Source organism: Hibiscus syriacus, unplaced genomic scaffold, assembly GCF_006381635.1.
Source record: "Hibiscus syriacus cultivar Baekdansim isolate YM2019G1 unplaced genomic scaffold, ASM638163v2 tig00010263_pilon, whole genome shotgun sequence".
NCBI lineage: Eukaryota > Viridiplantae > Streptophyta > Magnoliopsida > Malvales > Malvaceae > Hibiscus > Hibiscus syriacus.
The window spans coordinates 1,022,930-1,034,948 of NW_024062210.1; the positions used below are offsets into that span (position 1 = coordinate 1,022,930).

Here is a 12,019-nt window from a genome sequence, read left to right on the forward strand (position 1 = left end):
CGTTGAAAAATTAACATTATATGGTATTCTTTTTTTCTAAAAAATTTCCAATAACAACGTGATATTACCTTACAATGACACATCAATATCATCGGTAATGTAAATAACCAAAATATAACGTTAGATATAATTAGAAAAAAATAGTTAAGAAATTAAAACATTAGAAATAAAACCAAGTACCTCAGACACAAGTCTACCTAACTATCAAGTAAGAGCAAAACAGGGGGAAAGAACGAAGAAAAGAAAGGATAATAAATTTTTTTATTATAGATGAATGTAAAATTTTATACTATAAACGAACTTATAAAACTAAAAAAAAAAAAAACATAAAATTTCAAAAGGTAAAAACATATTATCAATAAAAAAAATACTTGTGCCTCATTCCGGCCAAGCTACTGCAAACGTGCAGATCGGGATTATTACGAGCATGAAAATGTCAAATCCATCTCAACAAAGAAAACCTCATCAACAGGGGTCAAAGAAGAAGCCAAAGTATTGAGGAAGCAGAGACAAAAGGAATACAATTTGAGCAGAAAAAATGTCAAATTTCTTACAAGAAAATTGCAAAATCCAACAATTGTATCATTCGTAACCGAAGTTTTTACCGGATACATAAAGACTGAGAATTAAAGCCATCCAACATTGCAACACTGTCAAGGAACAACGAACAGCAAGTTCGGGGATGGGAACATTTTTGACACCTGATCCACCATAGTTAAATACAGAGGTTACAATTTTCTCTTCAAAGTCCTTATTAATCTACAGGATTTTAAAAAAAAAGTCAGCAATGCCGGACATGTTCAAAAGAAGAATGTGTTTTCTTTAACAACTTAACAATGAACTTGACAACAGGATGGTTTCATTGAGTGATGTTTGGGCTGCCGCCTGCAGCATATATGGTGTTTTGAAGGAGCAGAAGTATGTTATTTCAGCTCCAAAGGATAGCATTTCCATGTCTATAGAGTATAGTTAGAACCTTTCTGTCAACTATCCAAAGTAACAAGGGATTAAAGTTCTGTATTGACAAGATTCGGAGTTCGAGTCATGATTATAACACATCACTTTCCTCTTAGAATCAATGTAAACATTGATTGTAGCGAAAAAGAAATGGCTAGATTTTCTTCTAATGACATCTACTGGTATTTGACCACCACACTTATGCTCAAATTTTCTAGATTGAGATGCATGTTTGAAATGGTATCTCTGATTAGAGTTCAACTTGTGTCCTGGTCCTGGTAGTAAATATAGGAAAAATTCTATCATTAGTCCTTATATTATATATAAGTAATTGGCTTATTCATTGTAATCTAATTCGATCAACTTTAATCTTATGCTTTTCAAGTTTTTAAATTTCAATGCAATCTGAAATAATTTAGAGAATATTACTAGAACTTGATTTAACAGGTTTTGCAGCTATTATCTTAAAATTTGAAAAATACACCATCAAAGTTTGTTTATTCTAATAAGAGAAGTAAACTCTAATAATATTGTTTATTCTTCTTCACTCATTGTTTGTTTTCCAAAATACATTAAGTTTAATTATATTTGGGAACTTCACTTTTTAGTCATATAAAATGATGAAACAACATAGTTTTCAGGCACACTAGCTAGATGCAGAAACAAATATCATCGACACATTTACAGAAGAACCAGCAATGTTCCGGACATTTAGCGCAGAGAAAGCAGTGATGTTTCTCGAATGGTCGGAAGCTAGATTTCGCCGCCGGTGAATATTCCGTGTCTTCCGGATGTTCTCTCGCCTGTGTTACTGAGTTTGATACACCTATAAAGTGAAAATAACAATTTTTATTTTAATAAATAGCTATTAATTTTATGAAAAACTGAACAGAAATATATGCTCACAAAATGTCACAAGCAGGACAATTAGAATAGAGGATACGGCAGAAGAAGACATCTTGGGAGAGACTTAAACTAAATTGCTTGATTTTTTTGTATTTGAGATAGTGATTCACAAAGTGTTATTGTAATTGAAGGATTTTATAGAATAAATTTTAGGTTAATGGAATCTAATTACTAGCAATAATGCAGAAAAAGAAGATCCTAACATTTTTGTTATATAGAGATTTTGGACTTTGGATGATTTATTATACTTGATTCTTATCGGTTTTATTTCCCTATATTTGGTTAAACGATGTTCATGTTGTCTTATCATGTATGAGTTCAAATTCCGACATTTACTTAAAAAATATAATATATTTCTATTTAATAAAAAACAATCTTTGTCACTAGTACATTTTACTGCTTCCGAGTTCAGAGTTTCTTATTTCTTTTCTTATGATACATGTGGTGATCAAAATTACTAACAAGAAGCTACAAGGAAGGCAACTAGTAGAGAAGCGTTGCATAAAGAAGCCATAAAATGAAAGCTTATCAGAATATCGTCTGTATTTTGTGTATATTGTCAGATGAAAATGAGCTGACGATTGACAAAATGTGACATGTAATTGGGATTTTATTACAAAACTTTTAGACATGTACCCTTTTTTTTGCTAACATTGCTATCATTAGCTGGTTGTTTTACCAACCAATTTTGTAATATTAAAATTTTGAATTTTGTCCATAATTATAAAATTTGAATTATATATTTCTGAATAATCTATGTGATTATAAAATAATAGCAACTACTCCAACTCGAAATCTCTAAAAAGAATTAACATCTATTTTACTTCTAGGGATTTTATCACTTATGGAAATAGAATAAGAGCAACAAGGAAATTATATATTGTTACTATATATGTTTATTTTTTATATATATTTAGAAGGTTCTTTGCAAAAATGGAATGATAGTTGTCGGTTTTAGACAAAGAAAATGCCCTGTTGGAGCGATGGTGTAGCCCTTCTCTGTTTGTCCACCCGCCAGTTTTCCATTTTCTTTTTTAAAAAAACCTAGACATCTGCCCTACTCACTGTTTCTGTCTTAAGTCAGTATTATGAATTACCTTAATTTTTTGAGATAATTAGTGTTTCTTTCTAATATTCTTTAGTATCACATTTTTGTTCATTAGAGAAAAGAAAACCCTCCATCTTATTCCTTTGAATCCCACACCGTAACCCTAGCTACTCTTAACCTTTGCACCATGGTTACCACCCTCGTTTAGAGATAAACGTAAAACTTTATGTTAGAGAGGTAAATTTATAAAATTCTAAGAACGAATAAATTTATAAAATTTTAGAGACGAAGAAAACAAAAAAAATATATCTAAAACATATATAAATTTAATTTTTTAAGGGGCGATTGTAACCACCCGCTCTTCTGATCACTGTCGTGGTTCTACCCTCATCGGTACCATACTGATAACAAGCAAATTTAAGAAAATATTGTGGGCATGAAAAAGAATTAAGAAAATCTGAATGAGAAAAATTTATTTAAGGATCTATGATATTTTCTATAATGGATTAGAACTCGTCAAAATGAGTATGACGAGTTCCATAAAATATATACTTTGTATTATAACTCTTCACTTTGAGCATGACAAATTCTATGGACGTCATAAATCTCTAAATAATTTCCAACCAACTGCATCACCATTAACCATAAAATTAGGATTTGATTTTGATAATTTTAGAGTACAAAACTCTCATTTGCTTCTCTTTATGCTTTTTTTTGTGTATCTCTTCAATTATATTGTAATGTGTTTGTTAATTTATTTTAAGAATAATAATCTCAAGCTTTGAAACTTGGATTTAAATTTCTACGATAAATTGGAGGAAAAATATATGATTTATAAAGTGTAAAATTAGAGGAAAAGTGTATAATAAAGAAAAAATGTGTCCCTTCAACACATTGGTTATTCACTCATTTATTAATTACTCTTTCGGTACAAATTTATGCCAAAATTGAAGATATTGCTTTTTGAAAGGCGTAAATTCGAGTAATGAAAGAATGTCTCTAATCATTTCACTGGCAAACACAAACACCGCCTTTGCACTTAAGGAGTTTGTAACCCGAACAAGGGCTGATACAGTCGCTATCCTTAACGCATTTGGTGGTCGGAAGACAAACACAAACGCCTGTTGCTACATGACAAAACCCGCCCTGTGGACACTGAGACACACAATCTTTGTCACTTGCACATTTTCTTGCTTCCGAGTTCAACACACCTGCAAAAAAAGATTACATAGTTACTAACAAGAAATGCCACTAGAAATTTACTATTGCTTCTGATCTTAAGATTCATGCGATGATCAAATATTGAAATGGAGAAAGGTCTTGTATATATTTACAAGAAGCTACAAGCAAGACAACGAGTAGAGAAGCAATGCCATAAGAAGCCATGTCTGGAAGCTGATTATGTGTATTTTGTATGTATTGTTGGATGAAAATGAGGTGATGATGGATAAAGTGTGGTTAGTAATTGGGATTTTATAGCAAAACTTCTATACAAAAATCCTTTTTTGCAAACATCGTTATCCTTAGCTGCTTGTTTTACTTACCAAACTTGTAATATTAAAAATTAGGCTCCCTCCATTGTTTAGTATCCATAATTACCAAATATAAATTGTTATATTATTAGGGTTTGATTCCTAATGTTTAGAATTGAAATACTCTCTCAATAGATCATATGGTTGGTTAATGGAAACTAGGGATGGCAAACAGGCGGGTCGGGTGCAGATACCCCCTCCCCCATCCCCATACCCACCTAATATTTTTCAAACCACCACCCGCCCACCACCCATGATTGGTACAAATTTTCAAATCCATACCCGCCCACGCGGGTACATTTTCAAATCTATCCCCACACCCACTACCCACTAGCGACATACCCATCTAGACCCGCCTGACAGCAAACTAATGGGATGTTGGAGTTGGTTCCCAGACAGTTCATGATGGGGTAGCAACGCATGCTTCAATTTGTCAAAGGAGTGGCTCTACGAATGTTATGGAGACAGATTGTAGGGAGCATGTAGTCGTAGAGCTGGATTGTTGAGTTGCTTGCGATGTTAATGCTCATAGTGCGCCTAATATGGGTTTTGATGGGCTAAAGAACATTGAAACTGCTGCTTTTGATGTTAATGCATATAGTACGACTAATTTGTGTTTGGATGGACAGCATAGGCTAAAGAACATGGAAATTGACGTTGTTAGTGGGATTATGGGTTTAATCAAAGAGCCGAATATTTTCCTAATTAAAGACCAGATTAAAGACTAAATATCCTTAATATTTGGTTAAATTATATGTTATATATTATACAATATTAAAATTTATAAATTAGTCTCTAAAATTACACCTAAATTCATAATGGTCCAAAATTTAATAGATATTTAGCTGGGCGGGCGGATACGGGGCGGATGCGGGGAGGGTAATGTCTCAAACCCATTACCCACCCACCACCCACGACGGGTACCACTTTATAAATCCACACCCGCCCACTACCCGCTAAAATTATACCCATCCCCGCTCCAATTGGAGCGGATGCGGTGCGGAATCCACGAAACTGTACCTGTTTGCCATCCCTAATGGAAACATTTTGTAAAATTTGAATTATATATCACTTATGGGAATTGAAAAAGAGCAACAAGGAAATTATATATTGTTACTATCTTAGTTTATTTTTATTTATTTTTTGAAGGCTCTTTACGAAAATGGCATAATAGTTGCCGGCTTTAGAAAAAGAAAATACCCATATTCTATTTTATTGGACTAATTTGATTAATTTTCCAGAGAATTAAATGGTGGTACAATACGGTGTTTTTAGATATAAAATGTTTACGGCGGATATTCAATGTGCGAGGAATCTTTTTTCCGCTTATATCGTCTAACTTGTAGGCACCGAAGTTAATCTTTCGGGTGACATTATATGACCCATCCTAATTAGGTATCATTTTTCCCATGTAGCTTCTCATACACTAGTCTCAATGTTTCTTAGGATCAAGTCTCTCACTTAGTATTGTTTGTTCGGGACCTTGGAGTTATAATATTTTAACGATCTGGTGGTTTATAACTGTTAGTCTGATTTCAATCGCTTCTCTTGTTTCTTCTAATAGATCAAGATTGGTCTGGAGCATATCCTCGTTGTTATTCGGATCACAATGGGAGATGTGGAAGGAATTAACTCCTACATCCATCGGGATAATGGTCTCAGTGCCAAACAAAAAATTAAATGGGGTTTCCCCGATAGCCATATGAGAGGTGGCGTATAACGCCCAGAGAATACTAGGGGGCTCCTCTAGCCATGCTTAGTCGGCATCATCAACCTTCTTTTTTAAGTCTAAGAGAATCCTTTTATTTGCTGCCTTCGTTTGGTCATTAGTCTGCGAAGTTTTGACGGGACTTTTCGAGTGGACAGTCTTCGAATTTGTCCTGAAACTGAGTCACATTGTCTGTGAGAAGCACATGTGGGAGGTCATATCTACAGACGATAGTCTTATAGATAAAGTTGTCAACTTACTTCTCAGTGATTATGGCTGAAGCTTCAGCTTCCATCCAATTGGTGAAATATTCTATACAAGTCTCATCGATCAAGATATACTTCTCATATGATGTCCACATATATCCTCAAGCACCTCTCGGATGACATAATTGGCCCGATAAGGGCATAAATATCGGAGGAGTTTCAAAAAACTTTTTCTATACAAGTCTCATCGATCAAGATATACTTGGTGGCTAGACCGTGAAGCTTAACTCTTTCTCTAGGGCTTTCGATTTTTTCCCATCTAAGATAAATTGGACTATAGCGATCATATTCCAGTTTGACTCAACGAAAAGTTATCCTTAAAAGACCTTTGTGCTATTTAATATTTTTGGGGAATTGAGGCGTTCAGACAGTATCAGGATTGTTTCTTAGCCAAAGGAAGTATGTTGAAGAACTCCTTGATAAATTTGGTATACACACCACACAACCAGTTGGCACACCTATCCCGTTCACACCTAAGTTGAGTAAGTCAAGTGGAGGAGCAACAGTTGATGCTCAAATGTATCGTAGTTCTATTGGGACATTGTTGTATGTGTGCCACACCAGACCAGATATCTCGTTTGATGTGCATAAAGTAGCATAGTTTATACAAAATCCTTGTGAATCACACTCGTCGGAAGCAAAGTGTATATTCAGGTATCTCAAAGGAACTTTGAACTATGGTCTTTGGATTGCTCCTCATCAAGTTGAGTTTGATCTGAAATCCTTCACCAATGTTGAATGGGATAGTGACCCAAGATGATCTTCGTTCTATATTAGGGTACTGTGTCTTTTGGGTCATCACTTATTATCCTAACGATTAGGGGGTGCTCATTGACCTCTAATGAAGTGTTCGTACTAATATATTACTTTATTTACAATATATTATACTCATGTTAATTGCATATTATTCATACTAATTACACATATCATCTCATTTTCTATGAAACTTTCCATGAGATTAAATGAGAACTTATCGGTATGTATTTGAGGTTGCACATGCTTCGCCTTGCATCTCCTTGATATGTCGTTCGGTTGCATGTACTTCGTTTGCACTTCTATAAACTGGCACCTTCTTCGGATGATGTTTTCTATCTATCTTTTCATTGTTACAATGCCTGCATGTAAGGTTGTTTACTCTCTTCTACATTTGCACATTCTTCATCTTTAAAGTAAAACCTTCTTTGGGTCTGGTATGGGGCTTAGTACATCCGTCCTGACAATAGGTGATGCGGTGGTTGATGATGATTTATATAGTGGAAAAAGAGGTTGAATATAGAACTACGGAATTTGAGCTTAAACCATTATTAACTTGGTATTTATACTCTATAACTCCAAATCAATTAAGTCATGTAAGTTATTCATTATTGAGTTTTACTAATGATTTTGAGGTAGGACCCCTTTAAAGTTGCAAAGTGTAGAGGATGGTATAACAGATCCCACATTCTATCACGACACATATATGAATACACTTTTTCACAAAACGAATATTGATTGAGTTAGGTAATGACATTCAGAGATCAATATCTTTGACCCCCAAAACTGAAATTCAAGCATATTTTTCATTTTTAATCTTTCATTTACATGCTATAGCAAGTAGTTGGAGGACTAGGCATCCTGTTCAAGTGTCTCAAAATATTCTCAGCCATCTGCTTCATACTATCATTCCCATTCTGAAAAGCACTAATCAATGAAGCAGGCAGTAATCTATCCTGTGATATATCAGAAACTGACTTATTCCACCTGTCACTAAGAATTTTTCAATCATCCAAAGTGATTTCTGCCATATACCCTCTTGTTTATGCTCTTTCAACACATTTAATATATATTGAATGGCATTCATCTCACTCAAGAGGCTCACACTCTTGACTACATCAACCTTATCATCCAACAAAGTACATATAGCTTCCATTGAAGCTTCGACGACTTCATCATTGTCATGGTCGAAGCATTCTAACAGCCTTTCTACGGCCTTGGCATCGATCAAACAAAATGTGGTTTCCGGAGAACAAGCACCTCTATGAACTGGACATAGAATTGGTGTCTTTCTGGTTTCTAATGACTGGGAAGACGAGAAATTTGGTAGGTAGAATCGTTTTTTGGACTTGGATTTCTTTACCTGTGGTGGCCTTGATAGATTTATGGACTCTGATGAGAGATTCCCCAGTCCAATGGCAGACAATCTTTGGACTTCATCACTAGATTTCTTGATGAGTTCAGTGAACACCAATGTCAAGTTGTGAGTTCTTGCAAGGAACAAGATCTGTGGTTCATGCAATGTAGTTGTGAATCTAACAAGGATTCCAACAAGACCCTCTAAGTAAACACTTGTATGTCGGCTTGTTCTCATTCCATTTCTTGGATAGAGGAGATTCTACGAAGAATCATGGGGACAACGTTGTTGTTGAGAAGAGAAAGGTTGAGTGTGAGATTCTGTTGGGGTAGTGTCGCCAGGAATTTCACAGAAACAGCCCGCTTCTCTGTAATGTGGTTAGTTTCGTCGGGGCATTCGATTAAACTCCGAGGTTGTCCCCCGGTTTTGCAGAGTCTTTCGGCTAGTGTGTTACCGATATGTGGTGCGAGCAAAATGAGTAGCTTGATGACAGCAATCCCGAGCTGTTCATGCGGGTGATTGATGAGTTCAATGAGTGTATAGCTTGCTTCCTTGTCATTCACGACTTCGACAATCGTATCCATCGATTTGGGTGACTTTGTTAAGCACAACAGAATTCTGATGAGATAGATGTTGAGCTCACCCAGAGTCGAGTTCTTAAGCATGTAGATAATATTATAAACAACATACTCGGAGCTTATTCCGTGGCCATAAGTAGTCACTTTGATTCCATCATGTTCGACCCCCGATTCAAGAATATTTGCAAGTGTCGCAGCAGCCTCTTTTTTCGAATCTATCGGTTCATCATATATACCACGAGTGAACATTTCTTCGGCCATAATTTCGACAATGCCGGCTTCCACAAGGATCCTTCCATTCGGATAATGAGTCGAGATTTGTAATAGAGCCTTAAATGCTGCATTTCGTAGAACGGTGTTCCCACTTTGCACCATTTTAATCAGACTTGGAGAAGCCTTCTCAGCCACATAGGTTTTACCATCATTACTAAGAATGAGTTCCCCCAAGTAGCAGGTCATTTCCATTTGAACCTCCTCAGAACCTGTTCATTAAACCATATAACCTTAATCAGCAGGCTTATGCCAGACTTCGAAACATGCTCGATTCTTAATCGAACCGATATGTATATATATATATATCCTCGGAGTTCTCGTATCCGGGTGTTACCTTCGGTTAGATGATTTAGAAGAGGTTCCAAGAATCCATATTCCGCCATCCTCTTTACGTTATCCGGAAATTTCTCCAGGCTCTTCAAAATTTCATCTGCTTTTTCTGAAGCATAGGAATCAACATGATGATCGGATTTAACTCTGATCAGCATCAGAATTGCTCCAGTAGCTGACCCAATTTTTTCACCCAAAGCTTGAGATCTTGAAAGCTCAACTAACAATAGCAATGATGCATGCCTAATTTCTTGGTGGCTACTTGATATCAACTCAATCAATCTCCATACATCCATTCTATTAGCAATCATTTCCTGCATAAAGAAATTATATATGAAACAGTTCATACGGATAAGGTTACAATAGCAGGAAATGGGTAAGAGCCAAACCTTTACTTCATCATCTTCCTCAGCTAATTGTCGTAATAGTTCCAGAGCCTCACATCTAACATCTTTGTCTTTGTATCCAAGTAATCCAATAACCAATGGCAATATTCCAACTCTAAGTACTTTAACCTTATTATACCGTCTTCTTTTGCAGACTTGTTGCAGATCTATTATGGCTTCTAGTATCATAACATCCGAACTAGCCAAGGATAACGAGGTTCGGGCAACTTTGATCCTTGCAGTTTCATTCCTCTCCTTCCACTCTTCTATTGTGGTCTTTAGAGCAACATTGGTGCTTAAAACTTTGCTTGTTAGCATCATCCCTGTGATTGGACAGATTATATCGTCTCGATGACCAAAGGTTTCGAACCACTCGGTTATCGCCTTCCGCTCATAGGTCACTCCATTTTCGATGGAGACTGGATCATCCATAATATGATTAGTTAATGGACAGAAGAATGAGTCGTACATCGGTTCGATGTAGTTAGCTACATGTGGCAGTGTTGCCGTAGATTTGTCCCTGTTCTCATGCTGCAATTGGCTTCTCTGATTTGTAATCTTATGGATATCAATCAAGTGAGGCATACTCAAAACTTGAGAACTCTCTCTGGACACCGATTCTTCAACGTCCACAGGGTAAAGATCGGATTCTTTCGGTGTTGGTAACGTTTCAGGACTCTGGATTTGCATTTCAAAAGACATCTGTGATTCTAAAGGTTGCTCGAGTTCAAAGTGTACGTTCTGCAATTCATCAGAAAGAGACCGGACCGCTATTTCGACATAGGTCGCACCCCCGAATGTCCCGGATGGTATCAAGCACAAACATTCACCTATGTCTTTGATCACCCCTTCTAGTCGAGCTACGATTTTTACAAGTTCAGAATCTGAGACTGAATGGTTCTTCTTATGGCATTCTCCAACAAGATCTTTAGCCAAATTGACATTCATGGAAAGAGATTCTACAATCTCTTTTGCATTTTGGGGTGGATTCTTAGCAAACTCCAACTCCATTATTAACGGAAAAACTCGATAAAGATAGCATCTGAATTCGACAAAGATTTCTTGCTCAGCTTCTATACATTTTACAGATTCTATGATTGATGAAATATCTGCCGACAAGGATTTAAAAACACCAGCAAAGGAAGTTTTGTTCTTCTGAAAAAAAAAAGGGGGATGTTTAATCTTTAAAGAAAAAAGGAAATCTTGCATGGTAATATGAAAAGGATTATTCAATCTGGAAAAAAAAACCTTCAAATAAAAACAAAACAGAAACATGAAAGTGAAGAAGACGGGTTTTGAAAAGGCTCATACCGACATCAAACCAGAGATAGAAGCTGTTAAGGATCTTCCTCGTATTAAGCAAAACTTGCAGAACCAGAAGGTTTGAGTTGGAAAATGGAGTTATCATTCAATCAGTCTTTTCCTCCACGCTACCTCAGGCATATACGCATATGCTGAGTGCTTGTATATATCAATATCATGGCATCGTCCTGAAAGTGGTTGATTTTAATTTCTTGACATGAAAGTCAAAGCATATGCACTATCTTTCTCTTTGTATATATTTATCTATCTTTTATGCTTATGTATTATCTACGTCATAGTACTAAATTACGGTTGTAGTTATTAACCTTATGGTATAGTGATTACGGATATTACGAAGATTACAACATGATTTTATAGTCCATGTATGTATATAAGTATCATGCATGTATATAGATATGATGAGAATGGAATTAGAATCAAATGTTGAGTGGGTGAAATTATTTTATATTAAAAGAATAAAGAATCACTAAGTATTTAAATTTAAAAATGAGGAATGAGAAAGACCGTATTTGACTAATATTTACACTAAAAAAGAATCTAAAATACTATTACATAAAAAAATGAGAGCGGCAACAGCCCCTCTCAACCCGTACGTAGATATT

The 12,019-nt window shown here is 35.6% G+C and overlaps 1 pseudogene; it reads right to left on the minus strand.

Annotated features, from left to right (window-relative positions):
* Window positions 1-7,994: 7,994 nt before the first annotated feature.
* On the minus strand, window positions 7,995-11,511 carry LOC120203751 (annotated as a pseudogene).
* Between the last annotated feature and the right edge of the window lie 508 nt (window positions 11,512-12,019).